This window comes from Charadrius vociferus, unplaced genomic scaffold, assembly GCF_000708025.1.
Source record: "Charadrius vociferus isolate BGI_N301 unplaced genomic scaffold, ASM70802v2 scaffold410, whole genome shotgun sequence".
In the NCBI taxonomy this organism is placed as follows: Eukaryota; Metazoa; Chordata; class Aves; order Charadriiformes; family Charadriidae; genus Charadrius; species Charadrius vociferus.
Window position 1 is genome coordinate 126,357 of NW_009646499.1, and position 26,242 is coordinate 152,598.

General features: G+C 38.9%; 1 protein-coding gene across 1 annotated transcript in view; it reads left to right on the forward strand.

Moving 5' to 3' along the window:
- TSPAN5 (tetraspanin 5) overlaps positions 1-26,242 on the forward strand; it is a 78,283-nt gene that overhangs the window by 424 nt on the left and 51,617 nt on the right. The window lies entirely within an intron of this gene.

Consider the following 26,242-nt stretch of genomic DNA (forward strand, 5'->3'; position numbering starts at 1 on the left):
CCTTTTTTTTTTTCCTTCTTTTTTCCTTTCCCTTTTTACCTCCTCCCTCCTTCCTTCCCCTTCTCTGTTTTGTGGTGGGGGAGGGAGCAGCTAGACACCCAGGCCTGGAGAAGGAATTGATCTGCATGTGTTCATGCTGATATCCCTGTAAAATAAAAATAATAATGAAAAACCATAGCTCAAGTTCTCTGAACAGCGCTGTTCAAGGCAATGATTACACAATGATGAGGTTGTGTACGGCGCGGGTTTGTTATGATTAGCTATTACCATGTAGTAGTAGGAGCAATAATAGGATGGAGAAGGGAGGAAACGGTGTTCCCACCCATCCCTAAAGTGCAAGCCCATGGGAGGATTGGTTGGGCATTTGCAGGGATTCCTGGCTGTGCTGCCTGGTCTCCCGACTGCACAGTATCTTGTTGCACCACTGGCTATAGAGTAGGCAGAACTGTATAGTGAAATGTAACCTGCATATAGTAGTATTTCTAGCATCTTCTCAATGTGTTGGGTTTGAAAGAGAAGCAGCTGGTTTTGGATGTGTATGCCAAATTTTGTAACCACGGGGTGTGTGTGAGCACACTCGCACACATATAAATGATGAGGTTTTATCACTGTTAAAGTTGTATGAAGGCTCTTACATGTATGTCATGGTTTGGCCGCTGAAACCAGGACAATGTACAATCCTGCTCTTTTCATGAGATATTCCGTTTAGCAATGAGAAACATGCACAAACCCAGGTAGGGTGAATGTGTTTTTGAAGGGCTTTGAAGGCAAGTTGAGTACATGTCTGCTATGGTGGCTTCTTTGGACTAGAAGGGTGAACTGGGAGAAAAATACACCTGGAAATTTTATGGATGAAGGTGGGGAAGAACAGAGGAGAGAAACCTTCTAACCAATACTAAGCTTGTGATTATCACCTTCAGGAGAGTAGAGGAGAGTGGTTACATGGCTAGCAGGTATTCATAGCTAACTTGTGTTCCTGGAAAGTAAAAATGCCTGAAGAGAATGTTTTGGAAGCATGGGAGTTTTGATTAATGATGCTTTTATAGTGAAATACCTTTCCTTAATCAAGAAAGTCTGCTGCTAGAGTGAAGTTGACTGCAGTTTTATGTGAATGTTTACTTGGCCAAAGACCAACCTGTGGAGATGAGTGGTTGCAAGCTTTGTAGTATTCTGACCCTACAGTAGCTGTTTTCATTGTACTATTTGCTCAGTTTTTAGTGGTTGAGTTTGCCATGTTTCTTTTCATTTATCTGTTTTTTCATTTTGATTCGCTTGGGTGTATGTTGCTGTGAACACAGATGTTTTTTAGCAGTGAACAGAGTAGTGTGGGGAACACTTGTGTGCTGTGTCCTTGGACTAAAAGAGGGAGATTGTGGTGAAATTTACATAAATGTGTTATCTTGCTTCTTCAGGCACTGTCAGTCTGTAAGAAACTATATACCCTGTAATTTCCTTCATCTTATTCTCTGAACGTTAACGTGCAGATCGTGCAAGTGGGAAAGCGGTATCTTAGGTATTTTGTGGCGAGTGGTTTTCCTATTCCTGTGTAGTTGAGGCAGATGCAGTGTAGTTTTGCATGACGGCAGATGTTCCTCTGTTGTAACTGAATGGGTTAAAGGATGTCTCACTAGGCCATGTGGCTTTATACTGCTGGAATGTTAATTTGAAGACCTGAGTAGATTGCCCACTCTGCCATTTGTTTGATGTGTGGCCCTTGCTTACAGATTTCCCTTTTTGCAAAATGCTAATGGTCTCATTTGTGTCCTTGGCTAAACTTCTTGAAATCCACAGAGACAAAGCACTTCATAAGAGTTTAGTTGTTTCTTCAGGATATTGTAATCTCTTTATGAGGAAGCCTGCATTTATTACCATGTCTCTCATTTGGGGTGAAAACATAGGTGGTTACTCTTGTAGAATACATTTTAATGTTGTTTTTACTGAATTAATAGCAAACCCTTCAATAGTCTGTCATGAAACTAGGCCAGAAAAGCTGTAAATGAAAATTGCAAGTTTGGTTGGCTGTTCGCAAAAAGTAATAATCAAAAATAGCCACTAATGTAGTCATTGTAAATAGATTGAAATGATGAAGATGTTATCGTATTAACCCCATGACACTCTCCAGGGATCTTGCAAACATGGAGATATGTAGAACACCTTTGTTAAAATTTCTACCTGAGCAATATTATGTAGTGGTTTTAACACAACCTTTTCAAAATTTAATGTAAACAAATGGGAAAATACTCTCCATTCTGCATTGTAAGCCAATGAACTAAAAATAAAGAACTGAGTTGGAAGAGTAATGGTTTTGACAAGAAAATTGTCAGTGCCTTGAACAGAGGAATCTTACAGATCTGCTGAAATTATGTGGGGAATGATTGTACCTGTTACTTAAACTGAAGATATTACAAAAAATCAGACGTTTTATATGCCAAAGAATATGGGCAAAACAAATTATCAGACGTTTTTGTTAATTTTTTGGTTTTGTGCTGGTTTGTTATTTTTTTCCTTAAAAAAATCAACTGATTTATTAGAATAATGAGTATGGGAAAGTTGCATTCTGATACTGTATATGTAGTTGTAACTAAAGGTGACAGTATGCTCTTTAGGAGATAGCTCTTAGTCTTGCCCCACCCCAGGTAATGTGGTCTTGTCTATGTGTTTCATGCTTTTGTAGAAGACAATATTATCTGTTAAGTCTATGCATAATTAATGTTCAAGGTATATTTGCAAGCTTAAATTTTTGGAAATTCAGTATTAAAGTTGGTAAATATGCTGGAAGTGTTTGTTTAGAAAAACTTATTTTATGAAATTACTATGGTCTTGTGGAAAAAGAAAGCTTGTTTGGCAGTCACCAAAGTAAGCTTTGGGAAATTAGACCAAATATGCACAAATACATCTAAATAAAAAAAAATAGAACTCAATATTATGCTTCCTTTTCTGTTGCTCAGCTGCCATTCTTCTGCTGATTGTTCATTAGGGCACACCTGTGCATTAACTCGACTAGCTTGTGAAAGCACCACATTGTTCACTACCTTTTTAGGCTGGTGGAATAGACAGTGCTTTTTTAATGAGCCATTATGTCTTTGTCTAGGTAAACCATAATGTAATGTGATTTAGATGAAAGCTGCAGCCATAATATAAGCTAACAGAACATTGTTCTGTAGTTAAAGCAAGCAAACAAACAATGGCTCCTCCTCCCCTTCCCCCTTAGATGATGTGAAAGGTACAATGCAAAAAGTAAAAGTAGGCCACCCTGCTTCCCAAAAGGCAAGAACCATTTCCTCTTCTTTCACCTTTTACTTTTACAAGACAGTTTTAAGCTGACTTTTAGTTCCAAGAACCATTTTAAATTGCTCTCTATGCTTTATTACACTTGATGGAAACTGTAGATATATACTGTTGTTTAACGGAATTTCAATCCATGCTTTATTCCACTGACCCTAGACTAATCAGACAGATGTATAGAGAGCATTGACCCATCAGAAATCTTTGCATTACCCGATAATTCACTGTAAGTTGTGAGATAGGCTGCGCTTATGATACATCAGCATATTACAAGTCATAATTTGTGTTTTAATTTGCTCAGCATCTGCTGGTTTTGATGGCAACCATATGGGAGCCTAAATAGTCCTCTGAATTACAGGAAGACATCAGAAAGAAAACTGAATAAGGATATGTAAGTGTGTTATGGAAAACGTGTTGGAGAAGTGCACTGACCTTTAAGGGACAACAAATAGACTGTTTATTAAATTTTGTACATTGTTGATAATTTGTTTTCAAAGGGGCAGAAGATCATTTTCTGATGTCAGCTGGTTTTCAGACATCCACAAAGGCGGTTTTGGTTATGTAATTTTCACTTGCCACAGTGGTTAAAAAAAAAAAAAAATCAATCTGAAGCTTTTTCCATGCAATTTTCAAATGCATTCTGTAGCATTTGATCTTTAAAAAATTGCGTTGGAAAGATGCCCTTGCAATGGAAGTGGAAGCATTCTGTTCACACACACACACACACACCCCGATCAAATGATTTATTTATTTATTTATTTATTAAATTTCTTAGTAGCACAGATGACTTCAAGAACATTTCACAAGTAGTCTTGACAGAAACAGAACAATGCTTGTCTTGGGAAAATACACAACTGTTTTATAACAGTGAAAGGCAGTGATGTACATATTGATGAAATAGATGCATTGTTGTGCGCTTGGGATTCCTGAATTCCTCAGTGTCTGTTTCAGCAGATGTAGCCCCAGTCTTTTAAATGCGTATAAAATTACTGTAATTTAGCTGGCTCCAGGGCACTTACTTCAGATTGGTAGAGGTCATTCTTGGAATAAAAATTTTCCTCGCCCTCGTAACTTGGTGGCAGCCTGTATCATTGGTTATACAAAAAGAAATAGATGAGGAATACAGATGAAGCTGTTTCCTTTCTCCTAAGTATTTGTTTTGCTGAAACTAGGTGTTTAAAATTATGTTATTGTTTTAAAGTTTGATGTTTCTAGTTTATAAAAAAACGAAGAAACATAAGGGCACTAGAACTAGAAAAATCTAATTGTGATTGTGTGACTTCTCAGGTTTGATGTCAGCATACTTCAAGTGAATATTATTGGGACTATCAAATGCAGCTTACATACTTTTCTTCTGTGTTAAAGATGAATTTGGGAAATATATTTACCAGTCTCTTACCTTGATTGAATTGTCAGTCATTTTTACCTGGTGGCACATCTGTCTCAAAGTATGCAGAGTTAATTTTGAATCTGGAGTGTCCCAATTGGAGAAAAGCTGATGCACGTGAATGGCACCCAGAGTTCAGGGAGGCCCAACAGAATACTTCTGCAAGTGAAACATTTAATCAATATTTGTATGTGCAGGAACAAGTTGTCTTTGGTCCTAGTCCCACCTGCCTTGTTGCATGTTGATAATGTTTTCTTAATAAAGGCAACAGATCCGTGATTTGTAACATTGAATTTGAAGGTAGGCATGTTACCTTCATTCCGTAGGACAGTCTTTTCATGAGAAACTCTTCACTGTATTTATTATGTATGTACATATTCAACTGCAGTGTATGATATAATAGGCACACAGGAAAAGCAAGCATGGCCTACACTGGGGAAGAAAGACTTTTTTTTTTTTTCCAAATGAGAACCCAGTAAACATGTTTTTTTTGGGAAAAAAAAAAAAAGTAGTGCAAGTAGATGTAGGGTAATTTTCAAATGGAAAACGTGGGGGACAAGTTTGGGTGGTGGGTTTTTTTGGTTTTTTGTTTGGGGGGGTGGGGGTGGGCGGGCGTGAAAAGATGAAAAGTGTAAGGAGGTTCTCTGTCCTTTCCAGTGGACAGGAGTTTGAAAGTATGTATGTAATCCGTTCTTAAAGAACACTTTCTAAGACCTAGTTCCATAGATTACAATAATCCTGAAGTACTTCTTAGCAAGCTTTAATTTATTCTTTATTCCTTAAACTCTGTAAGACACAATAGTTAATGATTAGTAGAGGATAAGAAACTTGGGCTTACACTTAGTGAAACAATACGTCCTGTTCTTTTGAGCCTCATTACTACAAATAGACTTTTTGTTGAAAATGCATTATAAACTGGTTTTGGTAACAGGGCTACTACAAGTTATAAATTTGGAGCAAGAAGTTGATGGGTTGTTAAATGCTCAGTCTAGGCACTTCAACAGTTTATACTCCATTAACCAAGGGCAGTAACCTGTGAAGATTTGCTGTAAGCATTTATAATGTTTTGCTTCCAATTAAAACTGGAGGCAAGAGAGAATATTTTTGACCCAAAGAAATCTCCTGACCTAATTCTGCTGGTTAGGGAAGTCCAGTCTTAAACTGTAGTGCTGTAGGATAGAATCAGCCTTCATACTTTGCTTTGTCCAAAATACACAGCACGTTTCTCAAATGCATGGCTAGTAGGCTGTCAACAGGACTGTAATTGTTTTATTGATGTAGGCGGGAGCAAGGAGCTGAATAGCTCATGAAGTAACCCAGCTCTGTTAGTCGTGACCCAGAAGTCACTGTCAGCATTAACTATTAAAGTGCCTTCCAGTATCGTAATTTTTTTTAACTCTTCTAAATATCTGACTTTTTCATTAGCTAGCACTTCATAGTGACTTTACTCCTGTATGAGTTTCCATCTTTTTTTCTCCATTAAAATTAGGAAATATTGCTGCAATGCAAAAAAGAAAAAATTAAAACAAAACAAAAAACCCCATCCATTTTTACCAAGGTGCTGAATTGGTGCCTTCTGGCATCAATTGTACCAAGGTGCATTCTGGTACAGTTTTACAGTGCAAAACCCAGGAAAACGTAGATTATTCTTCACTGGTTTGAAGCCAAATTTGTTTCTTTTCCATTGTACTATCGTGTGAGTTTGGAAAACTTCCCATTTTTTGTGATTGTGCTGCTGCTTCTGTCAGAAAATATCTTCTCTTGGGGACCACTGTGGACGTAGACTTCCACTGATTTCAGCAGAACCTTGTATAGGTATAAGGGTTGATATGGGTGGATGTCACTGTAGGCGCAGTGCTCTGTGTAGCTGCTTCTGTAACATACACAACGATCTAGAGCAGTCCAGCCTTCCCATTACACTGGCATTCAAAAATGTCACTAACATGCTGGGCTTGCAGTCAGGGGTGCTTGATTTGGTATCAAACTCTGACTCAGTGTGGTCTTGTATAACCTCCAGATGGCCTGACTTGCGGAGATGCTACAACCAGTCAGATCCTACTACTTTAGCTGTGTAAAATAAATGGGGCAAATGACAGTAGCAGTATTTATTTATTTTAATATGCATCAGTCTCCACATCAGATTCTTCAGCTAATGTTTTAACTTTCCAGTTGCTTTCCTCTGGATAGCATTTAGAATAAGTATTTCAGCACACACAGAGGATCTTATGAATGAACTGTCAATTTCCCACAGAACTGGGAAAAATCAATATGCCTCTTCCAGGCCTTGAAAATCCCTTTGCTCCCAGTGAAGGCTCCATTACATCAAATAATATTGAAAATCATTTCAAGCAAAGTTCTTGGTGTGTGGTAATGGAAGATATTTTTTTCCTTTTTGCAATGAGGCAAATATACAAACTATTTTCATAATATGTATCTATTCTGTACCTGTTACCACCTGTTTTTCTCAACAGCAAAGCTTCTTATGGAAAAATCAAAGGATTGTAGGAACTTTTGCCCAAATATGTTCTCTTTCTCCTCAATAGGCAAGTAAAATTATTTCCTACCAGTGTTTGGTGCTTACTTGTAGTATGGTATTCAAATAAAGAATTAAAAGGAGACCAGATGCCTTTAGAGATATGAAATATTTTGGGTTTATAGAGACTTCTGTTACATTTTCCTGAATATAGTGTTACTGAGTTAAAACCTGAGTGTGTCTACTGTCATAGCTCCAGCAAGCTACTGTTATAGGGTAATGAGCACAATATAAACGAGACTGCAAGGATGCTTGTAATAATTCAGCCTACTGGGTGTTCCCCAGTGTTAGCAGCTTACATTTAATGAGAGTCCAGCTTAATTTACTTTGATATAGGGGCAAATCTTCCATAATGCTGAACATTATTTTATGTCAGGACTTTATCTGTGTCAAGAGGGCAGACTCTCTCAACTGAGCTCTGGTGCCCCAAGCAAAGATGCAGCAGCACTGTGTGTGGGGTGTCACCCCTAGCAGATCCACCTGTTATCTATGATTTTGTCAGAGCTTGCATCACAGGTTCTCCCTGTCAGACACTTTTGCTTTATGTACCCATGCACAGGGTGCATATTTACCTTTCTGAAGCTAGGTTCTCTGTGCTTTCCTCTCACTGAATTGCATCTCCTCTGCTGCATTCTGTTTTCCAACCAGCTGTGACTAAAAAGAGCTTGAAGGGGGTTCCCTCTATGTGCTGTAAATGGTTTTTATGTAAAAGCAGAGACACTGGGGAAAAAAGTTCAGAGGTAATGTATAGCAAAGGTTTTGTTTCTTCATGCCATGCTTCAGTTAATCGTCTCACCTTGTGGAAGAACTCTCTCTCAAATTTGTTTTTGCAATGCCATGTGGTTAGTGTTTCAGACTGGAGAACAGAATTTGGAAAAGGTGACAATTCAAAACATTGGGTCCTACCAGCTAATGAGGAAGAGGGTCAGCAAGTATCCTGGGCCACTGTCAGCTGAGAGTATACAGAGGTGTTCTACTATGCACAAAGCAAGCGTTTTGGATTTTTTTATTTTAATTTTTGCTACTGAAATATAAAAACAGAAGTTATCCATGTGGATAAAAGATAGAATTTTGTAGAAGTTGTCTTCCTGACTCCCAGTTTACATTGGTGTGTCTAAAGGAATAAGTGTGAATTCAGTCAGTAATTCAGTCAATAATTAAAAAATTAAATATATAATTAAAATAATTTAAAAAAGAGTAAAAACTTTTAACTCTTTGGAAAACAGGGCTTCTAATTTTATGTAATTCATTTCTAGATGAAAATTCAGCCATATGACTTATGTGAAGCCTATAAAAATATGTATATATAAATATAAAATGTGTATGATTGCAGTTAAAAAATAAGGTCTAGTTTTTAATTAATATTGCTTGATATCATGAACATCCTCTTGTATTTTTCTCTTTCTGTTGGCATCCAGGGGGATGTAAAGCCTTGCTGCTTTCCTAATAGCTTAACTCAAAGAGTAAAAACTTTTAACTCTTTGGAAAACAGGGCTTCTAATTTTATGTAATTCATTTCTAGATGAAAATTCAGCCATATGACTTATGTGAAGCCTATAAAAATATGTATATATAAATATAAAATATGTATGATTGCAGTTAAAAAATAAGGTCTAGTTTTTAATTAATATTGCTTGATATCATGAACATCCTCTTGTATTTTTCTCTTTCTGTTGGCATCCAGGGGGATGTAAAGCCTTGCTGCTTTCCTAATAGCTTAACTCAAATTTTTTTTCCTCTCCAAATGACTGGGAGGACCTGTTTCTGTAGCAGGGCCACTTCCTGCCTTGGTTACGGCAGTGGTTTCATGTCTGGTTTTGGTGTGCTGCCTTGCAAATTCTGGTGTCAACACGAGAGCAAGGGGCTGCAAATGGCTGAGGCTGGCACAAAGCTACAGGCCCAAATATGTTAGTACAGTTACAGTGGACTGATAGTAGTTACTAGATCTGACTGAGAACTCTTATCTGTGTCAGTTTCTATTGACTTGCAGTTTGGTTGCAAGAATGAAGTGTGGGATGATGGTAAGACCTTCTCCTCCTTTCCCTGTATAGATCAACTTAAAGTGATTGTACCAGCACTACCTGTTTCAACTCTAGGTAAAGTGGTTTTGGACTGTGGAGTACACAGAAGCATCAGATATGATGCTGTGGTAATAATTAGCTCAGTTCGGTGAGGACCATTATGTAGACGTAGGTGCTGCTTGGTATGCTTCTCCAGTGCACTTTGATCTTCTCTGTTTTAGCAAGATTTATGGTTGTTACCTGTTTTCTCCTAATTGCTCAGTGATGTTGGAGAAAGAAAGAGCAGTGATAGTCTACCATGTTTATTGTAATGTAAGCTTAATTTGAATTTAAGTTTAAGTGGACAAGTCCCTCATCTACCTCTCTGGTTTCTTTTCCTTCCTATAAATGTTGTTCCAAACACCATGCCACTCCCTGTAATAAGATACTTCATTGGAGCGGCCTACTGGACGGGGTGGCAAATGAGCTCTCTGAAGAGAGTTTGTCATTATTATACATTCCCAAGTAGTATCCTTTTTGACGGATTTGTTGCAAACAAAACATTAGTATGTATTTAATGTTGGGAATAAATTTATATATTATATATACACATGCATACGTAGTTATATATATGTATATAGAATAATGCGGTATTTAAAAAAAAAAAAAAAATTCCTGACTTGCTAGAGCACAAGTTCATTGACTTATGTGCCAAAAAGGAGGACTTGAAGGGACTGGAAACCCATTTAACTCCTGTTACATGCAAAGAAGGCCTTTTTGCACTGATCTTCCTCTGTCTGTATTCTACTGTTCTGCTGCTGCTGGGAGCTCTGGCATGGTTACCAGTAGTGTTCTCCCTTTAGCTACACAGTGTGATTTTTAAAATGTTGATTTCTTTTACATATAAGCTATCTCCTTCCTCTTACAAGATGTACTGTTATTTTGAAGATGGGCAAAACCGCTGCCTGGGTAGCCTAAAGGTTTGTAGTGGCATGTGAATCAGTGTTGTGTTCTGCGGGATGCAAGTAACTAATGTGTTTGACTCAAGAACACAAGCCAATTACATTTTTACCTGGTTTACATCCTTGCTGGCCTCTGCTCTCCTTCATTTTTGCTAAACCACTCTCATATCTGTGGGAGAAGAAGTAGCTCTTTGTAATAGTTTTGCATATTAAAGAAAACCAATACTAATCTTGATGCAACTGATACTGAAGGGTTTTTGCCACTGTAGCAGGTGAATGAGTTGTGGCTCCCATCTGGCCGTTTTTGTGTTCTGTTGGAGGTACTCTTCTATGCCCCATAGATTCATGACCGTATCAGCTGTTCTGCAGAGCTGCTTGCCTCTGACAGAGGCAAGAGGACAGCTGTGGGCAGCAGTAGCTTTTGGTTTCAACTTTTCCCATCCCACAACTTTGTGTGTGGGTAGGATTTCCAGTGAACTCACTATCATCCAGTATTTCATATATTTCAAATGTCATGCCTAATAAATGGCAGCGATGATATACTCCACTGTCACTTGTGGTTTTCTTGTCAATAGCAGCTGATTACTGCCTGGATAAATTACTGTCCCTCCTGTAAACATCTAATTCTTGATAATTTTGACCTCCTTTCAGTTTGTGCTGTACTCCAGCTTACAGAGGCTGTTCTCCCTGTTCCATTCTCTAAGGTAGCCCTTTTTGTGTCTCGCTATGTGTCTGTGCCTGTTCTTACTTCTGTCATCTGGAACTGAAAGCTTAGCTGGGTTCTGGGCTCTTAGCCTACAGGAGCCCCTGTGTGGTCACTGCTGTGCTCTGAGAGGTCTTTCTACAGGAGCAGTTTGTTGGCTGTGTTACTAGAGTCCAGCCACCAGTCCACAGTGAAGTGGGAAGGAGAAGTGAAAAAAAAACCACCCTAGCACTGGCTATTTTGTGCCATTTTATAAGGCACTTGTTCCATTTGATGAACAATGTTTTTTTTCATAAACATGTGCCTTTTTTCAGTGTAAGGTGCAAGCATCTCCTTTTGAAACAGCAGGTCTCAGTGTTGGTGCAAGGCCTCCCAAATGACACCTGCAGAGATAATCCTTTAGTTGATGTGTCAAGCTACAAGGCTGATGGATATCAAAACTGTACACGCAACTCTGGGTTTGATGTAAAGAATTTCACATTTTAGCTACATAATAAATTGCTGCAGGTCTGAGCTGTGTAGAATCAGGTGAGGTGGAATGGATGGGACTATGCTAGAGACTGGCATGGTCAGAAAAGACTTGAGGGATGTGCTCTGTCTCCTGTTTGAACCACATGGGAGGCTTGTTGTTCTGATGCAGGGTCTTAGTGATGCTACTTGAGGCTGGAGTACAGGACTGAAATTTAAAGAGGTTGCTGGTGGTGGCTGCTGCTATACTAACTAGAAGCATACTGTAAAGTCCGAAGTATTTTAAACTGAGAATTGGTGGGACTCCTTTTTTGTATATTTGGAGACCTACTAGAACTTCAGTGAGTACTCTTATTTGTTAAAATCTCCTTGGTCTACTAAGGTCAGATTCTTGTTTACTCTAAAAGGCGACATTATTCCAATTTGCCATTGTAAACTGTCCTTGAAATGAGTGCAGAGGGCTCTTACAGAACAAGGTAGAACAATTTAGGTGTAGCTGTGTTGTCAAAATTGTTCCTGTGAGCAAGGTTAGACTCCTAGCTTGAGGAGTTGGAAGGCAATTAAAAGTTGGAAGGATGGATTTTGTCTGCGTTGTGGGGTGGGATTAGACTTCTGTATAAATGGAAGAAAGAAGAGAAACCTGTAACTTTTCACAGAAAGAGCAGGACTGTGGAATCCACCACTTGTTCATAAAGCAGAAGGTAATTAACTTTGAGAAGGTAATCTAAAAGCGAGAAGGTACTCATATTTTGTCTGAATAAAACCTGCCTTGTTTTCTATTCCATCTCCATGTTGCGTTCTCGGTAGATATTTTTCTGCAGTTACTGTTACCAAAGTGCCACTTTGGGAGCTTTCTTGTCATTATTTCACTCTGTTTTGGTAACAGAACTTTACTCTAGTTTAAAGACTCTCTAGCTTGAAAAAAAACCAAACACAAAGGCAAACCAAAACAAACATGTACATAAAGACATTTTAGAATTCACAGAAAACAAACTGTGGATCAATTATTAAGTGCCTTCCCTCTCCCTTATCTACTTCCTGATGTAGTATTAATTTTGAATGAGCCCCCCGCATAGCTTGCCTTCATCCACTTAGGGTATAGAGCACAAAGGCTTTCAGCACTGTAAATGCTTGGGCCCTTGTTACAGGCCTCTGCATAAGAGCAATGCCTGTTGACTTCAATGGGAATCACTTGGTGGCGGTTGTATAATTGGTTTTCATGCAATGTCATCTTTTTTTTAAAAAAAAAAAGGGGGTGGGTGGGTAAGCCCAAAGAAGTCCCCCAAACAAAACATTGAAAAGACTTTCAAAAGAGCTAGAGCAATTACTTCGGTTGCCTAAGTAGCTAAGAGGTGACAAAAAGGGTGACACACTAGTCTAACCAAAAAACTCTGGCAGAGAACAGTGGAGCCTATCAGGCAGTGTTTCTGCTGGTTTGTGTCTCAGAGTAAGCATCCTGTGTGACCGTTTTGAGCCTCTAAATGAAAACTTCCCATCAATAATAGGAGATATATGTTACTCTGATACTTGTAGCACTGAGAATTTAGCTGTTGAAGCACACCAAGTTCATCCACAGCAGACAATTTTGAGTGTTCTGTCTAGTTGTAGAATAGAGGTGTGCTTGTATGAAATAGCTTTACATGTGCTGAAATACCACTTAACAGTGGTTTCTGTGGGCTATGTGCCTTGTCACCAATCTGGGCAGCAAGCTGGTCACCACCATTGGTTTTTTGTAAGTAGCAATGCATAGTACCATATCGAGTACTGAGCCCTGCTTTTGCCAGGCACATATGTAATAGCAGCAACTTAATGATAAGGCTGTGTCCAATGGAGCTACTAATGCTCATCTGTTAAGTACCACTACTTATGTGGTCTACCACTCGCCACATAAGAAATAACCACATTTTATTAATGGCTTCTGAACTTTACAACATCTTAGGCTAAACATAATGGCTTCTGCATGAAATACGTTCCATTACTGCTAATGGTGTCTTATTGAGTAAGCTAGTGTGGCAGATAAAAGAATTTCTGTAAACAAAGCATAAAAGAAGCTATGTATATAAATCAAGACTGAAAATCAGTTTGTAGATGAATGGAAACTGAACATTTTGGACTAGTTTTGTTTATGCTTTGGTGATTGATAGAGCAAAGGTAAAAACACTGTCTAAATGCAGAACTTGATGAGTATTGCATTTATTTTCTACTGTTAGATCGTTCCAGCAGTTTGTGGTAATGCAGATACGAGTAGATAGTTGTCTGTGCTAATACCAATGATTTCAATACTATTAAAACTAAATAGCAAAAAAACACCTTTCTTTTTGCTTTTAAGGAAGGCTTTAAAGAAATATAAAACTGATTCTTATTGATGGCTTAAAAAAAAGCCAGATTAATGTTCTCTACTTCTAGACTCATCATACCACTAAGGGAGATGAAGAACTTCTTTGAGCTATTCCTGAAACCTTAACCTGCTAGATCGTCATGTACCTTCCAATGCAACATTAACCTACAGAACCAAAAATTGGTTCAAGGTTTTGGAGGAGATGTGCTGAGCCTTGCCTTTTGACTAGATTCAGCGTAAGGGAGTTCCCTAAGGGAAAGAATCCTGTTGTTTGGTTGGTTTTTTTTTTTCTGTAGTGTGTGATGAAACAATATATCAATGCAACTACAACTCTATTAAACCAGTTGAAGATAAGTTTTAATGGTAAGGAATTGAAAAAATGTTTCTTTGAACATTGTGTAGTCTCAATTTATGTTAACTTTGTGCATGTTGACAACTTTTAAATACCTAGAACTCTTTTTTTTTTTAATATTAATGGACTGTGTTCTGTATGGTGTGAAAGATGTGATAAAAGGCATCTCTTTGAATATTTTTTAACTTCCATCTGGGATACCATGCAATTCAAAGGTAGTTTGGAGGTTTGATGATTTTATTTAAGAGGGCAAGATGATGTCTTTGCCAGAAAAAACAGCTTAGACCAGTTTGTGTGCCAGTGTGCAGTATAAGACATGGCTTCATAAACCGAGGGGCTGGTGAAGAGTGACATGGGAGGAAAACACCTCCACTCAGGTGAGCATGTTACTGAGGGAACTCAGTAGACCATTTTGCTACTGAAACACCTAACTGGTTTAACTGCCTTGAGTTAAAGCTGTGTGGTTTTCTTTGTGAGTGACGTCAATGTCAAACACCAACCCTGCAATTAATACATGGCATAATTAGTAATTTCTACGGACAGACTAAATCTGAAAAAAACCCAACCACTGTAGACTGAAAAATGTATTGTCCCTTGGAAATATTTCATCTTAATTAGCTCTTACATCTGTGGATGTGTTGTCATTGCCCTGTTGTTTTCAAGGTCTAATACCTTTGACTGATGCTAGGCTGAGTTAATAAAGCCAAAGTAGTGAAAGGTATGTTGAAATCATAGAATGGTTTAGGTTGGAAGGGACCTTAAAGATCGCGTAGTTCCAACCCTGCTGCCATGAGCAGGGACACCTTCCACTAGACCAGGTTTCTCAAAAGTCTCGTCCAACCTGGCCTTGAACACCTCCAGGGATGGGGCCTCCACAACTTCTCTGAGCAATTTATTCCAGTGCCTTACCACCCTCATAGTGGAAAACTTTTTCCTAATATCTGTTCTAAATCTTCCCTCTTCCAGTTTGAAGCCATTACCCCTTGTTCTATCACTACATGCCCTTGTAAAAAGTTCCTTTTCAGCCTTCTTGTAGACCCCCTTCAGATATTGGAAGGCTGCTGTAAGGTCTTCCTGGAGCCTTCTCTTCTCCAGGCTGAACAACCTCAACTCTCAGCCGAGCTACAGTTATTACAGAAGTTATGGAAACTAAACTATTAATACAGATAAAGATATCTGGTATGACCCAGTGTGAATTTGCCTGGAATGGTATTTCTACTGTACTTTACTGAAGCGTGGTAAAGGCGTGCTCTTTTCTTTCTCCCTCGAGCTTTGGGGTGAATATGTTAAGTGTCTAATGAAAATTCTTCTTTCTGACTTAACCTGAGATAATGTCAGCAGTTTGGACTTCGTGGTCTCTAAACTGTTACGAAATTTCAAATTGAGTTCTCAGTGTTCAGAATGAGAATAGGGAGAGGTTATGAAATTGTTTGTGAAATGTTCATAGCAAACTATAATTGTTGATAAAGAAACTGAGCAAAAGGAGTAATACTCTAAAATTTCAAAGTGAGTATTGGAAGTAATTTTGTAAGCTTTATTAAAGGTGGGTCTGAAATTTTCAAGAAATTATGTTTAATAACGATATATAGAAGAATCTAAACATTCATTAAAATTCAGATATAGTTACAGTAATAAATCAATGTTTTCCCTTTAATAAGGGGCACTTTGCATTGAAAATAAGAAATGTTCTTGGATTGGAAACAATGCAAGACTAAAAACTTCCACAGGGCTGGACAGAAATTTGTTTTGAAGCTTTTAGGGGTGATGCACTGTGAGGTGTTCTATTTGAGCCCCCTTCTTCTCTCCCTGACATCTAACATTCCGTATGGGTGGAAGCATTTCCTGATATAGAAAGGAACTAAAATAAGGCAGCACTGTCAAGGCAGTCCTCAAAGAACCTGTTTAGAAATGCAACAAAGAACATACCAGTGATCATACTGGACCAGACAAAAGGTCTGTAAATATCCTTAGAACAGTGGCCAATGGTAGACAGTTGATGAAAAGTGTAAGAACAAGGCAGATAGATAGTGATAATTCTTAGGGAATATGGTCTGAATCCTCAACCCTTCAGAGCCAGAATTAGGATCTTTGTACTTAGTATCCCTAGATGTAGTTTTCCTTTTCAATTTGTCTTATTGGTCCTCGAATCTCTAACTTTCTGAAGTATGTGATGTTTGGTTGTTAGTTGTACCTTTTCTGTATTAGTTTTGGCTTACTTTTGGGAGAAGTGGAGTTCCAACAGACTGGTTATAAAGCATTCTGCAGCTTGGAGCCAATTAACTTTCATGTTCATTTGCCTAGCTTTTGTGAAACCATGATGAAAATCCTGCATCTCAAGAATGTAGTTTGAAATGCCTTTTCTCTGCTCCCTGCCATACTGTGCCTCGACTTTTCCACACTATACCATTAAGAAACAAATTATAGATACCTTCATTTTCAGTAGTTTAGGTGGTTGAATTACAAATGTTGGAGGCGTGTGAAGTCAATTAAGTGTACTAGTCCAAGGCAACTACAGCTGGATGTCACAGACAAAAAAGCTTGCTGCCAGGAAGAGGGAGCTATAAGTTTCCAGATGGTGACCTAGTTGGATCTTTAAACAGCTCCTCCAATTATAATGAATTAACCATTTTGAGCCCAGGCCATGTTTAGCAGCAAGGTATGCAGTTGGCAGTTTTTATGTAGGATTGCAGTTGCCCGCAGTTCTGTCATTTTTCATCCTCTCCCACTTGCCTCCCGAAAGGAAGACACACGTTGTGCTAAGAGTATGATCTTGAGGGCATAACGTAAGTAATTGGCCAGACAGTACAGTGGAGTTGTCAGTACTGTATAAGCATGATATCCCGTAATCCCTAAGGTTGTATTGTAGCCCAAGCAAATTCTTTAATCAAGATAAATTTATAGAAGTCATCTTATGTTATACCACAGCATTTGACATCTGATAAATAAAATGTGAAACTTTTCTTGCTTACTTGCATAATAGTCATGGGAAGGGAGGAAGAACATAAGTGGCATGGATGACTGCTACTATATACTGGCTGACAAAGCGAAGACAAGAGATAAGCAAGATAGCAACATAATGATGTCGGCCAAAAAATATCAGATCCTTTGAAGCTAGCTGACTGTGCAGAGGCAGACTTAAGCTAGGTTACTAGGCTTAGGAAAAAAAATAAAGAAGCTTTCAGAGGTCTAAGTCTTTTTCTTTTACAAAGAAATAATAAACAAGTGTTTCTGAATGCCTTTGTAAGTCCTTGTTCCCAGGGCCCAGGTCCATGATCTGATCCTGTTGGGAACTGGATTTCCAGGTAAACAACTTTTTAGTCTAAATTCCTGTTGCTATAGGAAATCTTAAAAAAGAAAAAAAAAAAAAAAGCCTGAGAAAACAGTTCAGTAACTGTTCATCCTGAAATGTGTTTTATTTGCTGGATGAGGATCTATTTTAGAAATACTTCAGTGAAAACTTGGACAATGGAACAAAATGCTTTAAGGCTTAGTATTTAAAGACATTATTTTGTTTGGTTGATAGTTTTGGTTTACTTAAGTTTTGGGGGGTTTTAGTTTTGTTTTGTTTTTTTATATATATGTATATATGTGTGAAGTAATTGGATTAATTCATGTTTTCTTGGCAGCAGCAAAGAGTTGTTCCCTCTATGGTCGTCCGTGTCGTGTCCGTCCCTCCCACCCCCCGCCTTTCCCCTTGGTGCTTGCTGTGTAATGATATTTTGCATTGTATCCTGAGCTTCTGCTGAATGAGAAACAAACCCATCTTGCAAACTGGATTTAATGCTTTAGACTAGGTAAAATCTCAAAGGTGTAATTTCTAAAAATGTGGTTCCTGCTAGCATTAATAAAATCCAATGTAAGTGGTGTATGTTAGGATGTTTATTTTTTATGTATAAAGGTACATTTGTGTATGTATATTTATAATTTTTTGTTTTCTGGTTCTTTTTTTCCACTTCTGCTCCATACCAATACTGCTGAGGCATGTTGAAGAGGACCGCTTTTGCTTTTGCCAGCCAGAATCTGTTTTTGCAGCGAGGGGTCCCTGCTGGGGAAATCTTTTCCTATCTTTCTTCTCTCCACAGGGTAGCAGGCATAAGGACTGCCCTCCTGTCTGCTCCGCTGACAGCCATGCGTTCTCTGCTCTTGCTGCAGCAGCTGCTGCTCCTCAGACAGACTGAGAGAGCATAAATTAAAATACAAAGGTCTCCTGTGGCCACTCTTGGCTGACACTGCAATGGCAGATCAGACCTTCCTACATCATCTTCCCTTGACTTTCTTCTTTTTCTCAAGAATTTCCTCTGCATTTGTATCAGTCACAGTCTTTTACCGCTGGGCTGAATAGGAGCAGCAATCCAGTCACTCCAAATGTTTTATGTACTTGAGTGACTGGAGCAGTTTGTGGGGGGAAAAAACTATTAGCAATGTGGGTTTCATCAGAAGCTCAAATCTTTTCCTTTCTATACTGCCTGGAGAAGAGGGACTATTTTTGTGCTTTTTGTGGCCGCTGAAGATACAGGGCTAATTCCTGTTCTTGTCACCCCATGAAGGCAGGCAGTGTTAGAAACAGCAGAAGCATTGTGTTGCCATTGTGTGTGTGACTGAGGGCACAGTCGTGAGTGGAATGTTTTCTCCATTGGGGTTTTTGTTTTCTTGAAACGTGATGTCTTACAATGTTCATATTAGGGGGTCTGTAACTCCCAGAGGGCGGAGAGGGAGCTACTTGGTGGTTGAATGCCACAAAACTGGCTATGTAGATTTCCTGACCCAACTGTGTATGTGGTTTTTTGTGGGATTTGTTTTGGTTTTACCCTGTGTATCTCTGACACAGCAGATGTTCTTTGGATCAGTGCACTTATATGTAAGGTCACTTCCTTGTAGGTGATATGTGGTCATGATGAGGATGATTATTAGCAATCTTTTTGTTAAAGTAACTTTGCCCACCTCTTCTCTGCTTTTTCCTGCTCTAAGCCCCGCAGGCTAGTTTGGCTTATATTGGGCACCAGCATTTGGCTCATGCCAATGGTGTTGAATGTTCTTCTGTAAGGGGAACTACTCACTTTTTTTCCTAGTCCTCTTACCTATCTTATCTGTTTCAGCCAGAGCCAGAATTCCAACATCTTTGTGGAAAAAAAAATAAATAAACTGACTAATATTTTGTTTGACTGTTTGTTGTTGTTGGTTTTTAAACCCTCCTTGAATAGTCCTTTTTTTTCCTTTCTTTTTTCCCCATGGAATGGAAAAACCCGTGTTAAACTTGCATTCCCTTGTGTTGTAACTCCGGTCATGATGTATTTCTCTTCAGGGTGTTGTCAGAATTGAAAGATAGGCCTAAGGAAAAGCATTTCAGTAAATGGTTCATCTTTAGTCCCTGAAAATTATGTAAGACATGAGAAACTGTTCCCTTTTATTTCCATTTATGTACTTATCAGCTAGTCCTCAATGTAGGGTTAGTCTGATCCTCTGCTCATCTGATCCACTGCTCTGCTCTCGATTATGGATATGGAGGTTCTCCATGATTTGTGTAATGACTCAATAGCTTCTCTTTAATGTAGATATGTTTTGGCTTCAAGTACAAGCCTCCACAGCAATGCAACCGTCATTCTGATTTAATCAGATTGCCTCTCAGAAAATAGTTTAAAAACCATAATTTGAGTGTAAATATATTGATACCTCTGTATGTGAATTTCACATCCTCTTTTCATTTTCAGGAGGGCATGTTAGGCCATGAAGGCTTTTTCAGCTGTTTCATTTTCTTTTCTTCAAAACTGAAGTCTTTTCAAGTTGAGTGGGCTTTCCTCTCCCTGCCCCATTTCGCCCCCCCTCCTCCAGTCCTCTTCTGGCATGTAATTGTGAGGCTTTAAGTTCTGACTGGGACCTTTGATAAAAGCTGCATCTTCTAAGTGGATTCTGGAGGGAACAGTCTTGACAACATTTTTCCAGAGCTCTTTCTTTAATGAAGCTAAGTGTGGACATCAAATTATTTTTTTGTAAAGAGTTATTTAGACCTTAGCTGGACAAGGATAGACTTCAAGCACTTAGAGTCTTACTTGAAATCAGTGACACTGCCTTTATGTATGGTGGGAAAAGGATCCTAATTTGCAAAGTCTTAGTTTAGAGGGAAGAGAATTTGATAAAACTTTCAAAAGTAGGGTAAACTGTGGCCATCATCAAAAGTGGCTTCAGACTGATGGAGGCTGATAATTTCTCATTGCTAATACAGCATACTGAAGTCCATATTGAATGTTAATCAGGGGTTTCTAATTCATGTAAGTGCTCTTTGAAAACTTGCCCTGTTTTAAAACTTTTCCTTAAAAGTATCATAGTAATTATGGAAATTGTGTAAGTGTATAGTAATGTTTGGAAATAGTCATGGGACCAACCATGGAATTGCTGTTCTGTCTACCAATTGGACTTAACATGAACAAAATGCCATTACTACCTTCATAATCAGATTTATTTTAATGTCTTTGAATGAAATACCTCTGGAATCAACTGCTGAGTGCTTTAACTGCTTCCTTGCTGCTTAATGAAACAGTGGCCTTGCCAGATTGCCTGCTAATTGGGGTAGCTGCTTCTTGGGGCTCATATTTTTCCTCCCTGTATATTGGGTATCTGCAATATCTTTAGTGATTCCTAATGCAGATGCATGCAGTAGTAAGTTGCAACAGGAGCAGGGTTAACATCCCTATATCTTTAATAGCAGTTTTCACATGTGCTTATAATGGCAGACAGACAGGATCAAAAGATTCTTCTTTAAACTTTACGCTCAGGTGAACATTCTTCCAAGACCAGTGGGAAAAATCTTTTCGTCCCCTCTCCTCCCTTGGATGAACTGTCTTACTAATTAAAAAAAAATAAAGCTCACCCCCACCAAAAAGTTCTTTTGCAGTTCCTTTAACTTTTAATGAATTAATTACTCTTACAGCAGATTTCACTTATGGTAATGGAAATTTATATTCAATAACCACCAGTCAGAATAGAATTATCCTGCTGTTAGGTTAGGTGAGGAGGACTGTAATGGGACTGGTGACTCCTTGCTCACAGGGGGAGTGGGAGGATTCACTACAGGGATCCGAATGGTTTTCAGGATCAAGCTGTTACTGTGTTTCTTTGTCTAATTATCCAAATGTGGAAGCAATGAACAGGGATAATTCAAATAACTCTCCTGAATGAATACATAGGCTATCCCATTTTGTCATATTTAATTTTCTGTGAAAACCTAAAACCAAAACATGCCTAAGCTTAGAACCTTTTTATCCACAGTTGTGTTACATTAAAAGGGTTTGATTTATGCAATTGACTTCATAGTTTAGGAGGGAGGGAAGTAGTAGGACAGGGCCTTGCTCATGCTGCTTCTTCTATTGTGCTGATTAGGCAATGGAAAACCGCCTTGGTGGTGGGGCAAGAGGACAACATTGCGCAAGTAGACTACTACATGAAAACAAAGAAACGTAGACATCATGAAAAATGTATGTGTGTGTGTTCTTTACTAAATTTAGTGCTGTTAGCAGGTGCCTGATGAATAGTTCTGTAAGCTGACATCCTGTGTTTCCATGTCACATACAGCAGGATGAGTGGGAAAGCAAGTGTCCATGCAGCATCCTTGCTGAGGAGCAGTGGCAGGGTACTTCTGTAGCCCTTGGTAGCTCTTTCATAGTAAGCCCGCCCCAACTGGTACAAACTATAGCAGGTATGTGATGTGAACTTGCCCATTTAGTGCTTGGATTGAATAAGTTGTTCTGTCTTTGTTAGCTGCTCTTCTGGAGAGTTGTGGTTGTTATAGCATGTTGATTTCCTTCTCCCCCACCTTAACAGTCAACTTTTTCCATGGAGAGAATGAGAAGAATCCTGCACACTGATTTGCTGTTTGTGGTGATGTGGAGGAATCTAATTTTCTGCTTAATTCTGATCAGCCCAGGAATATTTTGGTAGACAGAATCTGGGTGTGGTGAGTTACCCAAAACATTGCTGAGGACTCATAAATTTAATTGCAGGAGTTGTACTGTTTCTGTGAGCTGATGGTGCACACTTGGTTTTTTTTGGTTCTGAAATTGTATCATCCTTGAATGCATTTTTGTGAACTTCTGTTGCTTGACTTTCTTGTGGGTTCAGAAGATCTGCTTTTGTGTAAAGCTCCTCCCTGTCCTTCCCTGCCTGATTAAATAAATAACATTTCCCTGAACTTTTGGCATACCTTTATGTTTATGTTATCCTTTAAAGGTGAGGAAGAGGACTCAGCAGCATATCTGCATCCTCTTCCTATTTAATACCATAACTAACAAAACGGATGTCAAGAGTTCGTGGGGGCACCTTTGATATTCATGCTAGTCTCTTCTGCAGGCTAGAAAATCAGCAAACAGGAAGAGTACCTGAAGTACTTGGTAGACTGTAATTGCCCACTGTCATACTGTGATTTGCGAAGACTGTAGAAGCAATATAAATAGCATTGGTGGACTTTTTTCTGTCAGGCAATATTCTTTCCACCCTCAGTTATGACCACTGCACTTTTGTTACAGCTCCCTGTCTAATATGAGGTGAAAAGACTCTTTTAGCGGTAGCTCAGTGTCAGAGAGGGAGTGCGTAGCTACAGCATAGAATTCATTATTCTGTGAACTGATATTGGTATGATTCAGCTGACAGTTTTTAAGCTTGCTGGCATGGCCCTTTCACAACATAAAGCGCTTTGTTCATTTAATATTGCGCTAGGTGATTGTCATGCTTTCAAACAGGCTGATCATGAGATTTGAGTTTTGTGATGCTTGGTTTGGGTTGAGTGTACTAGCCTATGTTTCCTGTGGGTACTACTGCAGGTGCTGTAAGAATATAAATAACTGTGCTTCTCCTTCTGGCCAAGCATATTCTTGAAAAGTCATTCCAACAGTTGCTCATTAGTACACTTGGGTTTTTGGTGTTGGTTTTTTTGTGGGTTTTGTTGGGGTGTTTTCATTTGCTTTTGTGTGGGTTTTTTTTTGTTGTGGGTTTTTTGTTGTTTTTTTTTTTGAGACTGACCTGCTCACCCTTCCCTGGACCCTCTCCATTTTTTCATGGGAGCTTGGGAAACAGCTGCTGATATATTACCTTCAGGACATTGAAAAGTATTGTTCAAAAGGGTATTTTTCTCTGTTCTGTTTCCTCTACTTCCTACTGCAGTGAGGCTTGGACTGGTCTGTGTGTTAAGAAGCCAATTACTCCTAAGACTGGAGCTCTCTTATGGGCTATAGACAAGCATAGTGGAAACTTGCCTAGAATTTGGTAAGGTTTTGGACTGGAATAATAGGCTTTGGTTTGGTGTGACTTGCTGTTGGCAATGCTTTGCTCGGAATTTGGTAGGCTATGCAGATAGCTGGCTAGTTAGAATAGACTTGCATTAAGAATATTTTTTTGGCATTAAAACAACGTGTATTTTCATGCTGTTAAGTAAAGCCCTTCCTTGCTGATGTTGCATTTGTTCCTAAAAAGCACTGTACTTCAGAGGTGCCTGTGGAAAAATAAAGATCATTTAGTTTTGAGCGGTTACTGAAAAAAACAGATCCTGTACTCCAAAATATAATGAGTTGTGGATTTTTCGCTCCATTGAGTGAAATATGACTGGTGTGACCTAATTTATTTGCATATTTAACACACTGGATACTTTTTTGTCTTTTTTTTCTTGTTTCCTAGGAAACAAATGCCCTGGTATAGTAGAGAACAGCTATTGTATGGAGACTGCTGCCTGTCTGAAGCATTGTTCTTTTGTAGGTGGAAGGCTTTAAAGGGGAAAGAACTGGAGTTTTCAAAAACATCTTTATTAACCAAAATAGCACAAGGGTGTGTTTCACACTGTTGTGCAACTCCTCAGTATATTTATATTTTCTTCAGTAGGAGTATCTGTGTTGTAATGGCTTATCTAGTAAAGTTAGTATATATGCTTCCATTCAAGGCGTACTAAAAGAAACTGAATGAGTAAATAATAAATGGTTGTTTCGGTTATCCATGCTGAGCACCATGCATATTTCTAACATTACTTTGAATTATCTGGAATGGAAACAATAATAGCGATCTTGGGTTAGAGTGAACTTCAGGAAATGGTATTTTTGTTAGTGGAGTAGGTTGAGAGGCATGAGAAACCTTTTTTAAATGTAATGATTGTCTTCAGTTTGTCAAGCTGCTGTGTGTGTTTGTTTTAGCCCACTGTTTAACATTGCAACATTAAAAGAAATAGGTGTAATTGCTGCAATGTTAGTTTTGAAGCTGTGATGGTAGGAATGGTTTTGGGATTGGTAAATTAATCTTACTGAGTGGTGAAAGCTGAATCTTTGAGTGGTGAAAGAAAACTGAACAGAAGCTGGCTCACTGGTTGAACTGGCTGGTTAACTAATGAGAATGGTGGTGGGGGGAGTGATGTTGAGTTTTGAGAATACTGAGCAAAATGGAGGAGAAAGCTCCAGGGGATCTGTGAGCTTTTGGTAGCGTGTGACAGAGGATTGAGTTCTTAGCTTTCAAAGTGATGCTCAGTTCCCCTTTGGTCTCTCTACACTGGCTTCAAAAACTGTCATGTAGGAACCAATGATCAATGGTGCAGGTAACTTAAAGCTGTATCTCTTGTAATTTGTGACTTATTCTGCTGTTTCCGAACTGCTCAAACAGAGCATGTAACGTGGTATCAATCTCTTGGGGTACATATATCACTGATGCCTGAGTTTTGTGCTGCAAGCTGTGTGGTTTGTATGGCTCTGGGGCTGTGGCTTGGTGCGAGTGGGTAATCCTGCCCCCATGTGCATGCAGGTGCTTAAGGAGATGAATAGCTTGTTTGCATGTTCACAATTTGATAGTTCATTTCTTTCTTGCTGTTGTTTCAGGTCTTGATAGCTGTTCTTCTGGTAATTTTCCTTTTCTTTTAGTCCTCGGTGCATTGAGAACGGAATAGTGGCAGAACGAGATAAATATATAGCTCCACAATTCCCTGCCAGAGCTTTATTTTGCACCAATTTATTCAGCCCCTTCCCAAGGGAAGGACAGGTAGCTAAGAGTAGCACTGTGTTATCTTGAGTCTTCTAGAAAGGTGAGCAAAATAAGGGGATGTGCTCGAGAATGGAACTTGGTTTTTTTGTTATTGCATCTGGATTTGGAATCCCGCAGAACTAATTCTTTGTCTATATTTGCCAGTAATATGGATATAATGCATGCTTACTGCCTTCCCTAAAGGTTATGACTTTCAAAAGGCTCAAACCTTTTGATAATAAGCTGCAGTGAAGGCACATATAAGACTTCGGACGTCTTGCTAAAGCATGGAACATTTGTTTTTGCACAATTTTTGACAGCTAAGTGTGGCAATGTGGTAGTCTGCTCTAGAAACGTGGAAGGTTAATGCTGATTCTTGCGCAGTACCAATGTTTACCTCATCATCTGTTCTGATAAAGCATGTAGTACATGAATTAAATGCATGGACATTGGTAAGAGAAACTCTACGTAGCTGGTGCACAGCTCTTTCACTTTTATTAGCTCTTTGAATGGGACAGGGGCACGCAAACCTACTGATATACTATCTTTGTGTTCTGCCTGTACTTTGAACATAGGGTGGTTGATGTTTGTCTGTCCTCACTCATGAATCACTCCCTTCTACCACTTCCTTGATTAGCTTCAAACACTACATTCCTGCCCTCTTCTTAGGGATGTGCTCTCCCTCCAAAGACTTGGAATGAAATATGACCCTATGCTCTTGAAGCAGCAGATGGAAAAGTTCTTGTTGCAAAGTTTCTTTTGTTGCTAGTTCATCCATGATCTTGAGTTCCTCTTCAGATATGGTTAGGTGTACTTTTCTTTAGCTGCAAAGCTCTCCTGTCACCCTCGCTAACCACTCTTAGCTGGTCAAACTTTTGGCAGACCTTAAGGAAAGAAGCCGCATTGCTGGGAAGAGTGATGTGGCAGAACTTGTTTGTCATATGAGAGCAGCAGAGCTACCTGCATGGGAAAAGGCCAGTACTCTTGCTTTTATAGTGAATGGGTTGTTGTAAGCAGGTGGTGTGAGACCACCTTATCTTAATATTTTCTCCCAGAAGCTGTACTTTTGAGTCTGCTAGAAGTTGCTTTACTGTGGGATATGTACTGGCACTGAGGCTATTGAAAGTCTATTTTACATGACAGCATAATGTCATTTTAGGTGAATGCTTTTGAAACCTTTCGCAAGAGCTGAAATTCAATGCAGTAATTTTTTTCTTTGGTTGTGTTTCAAAGA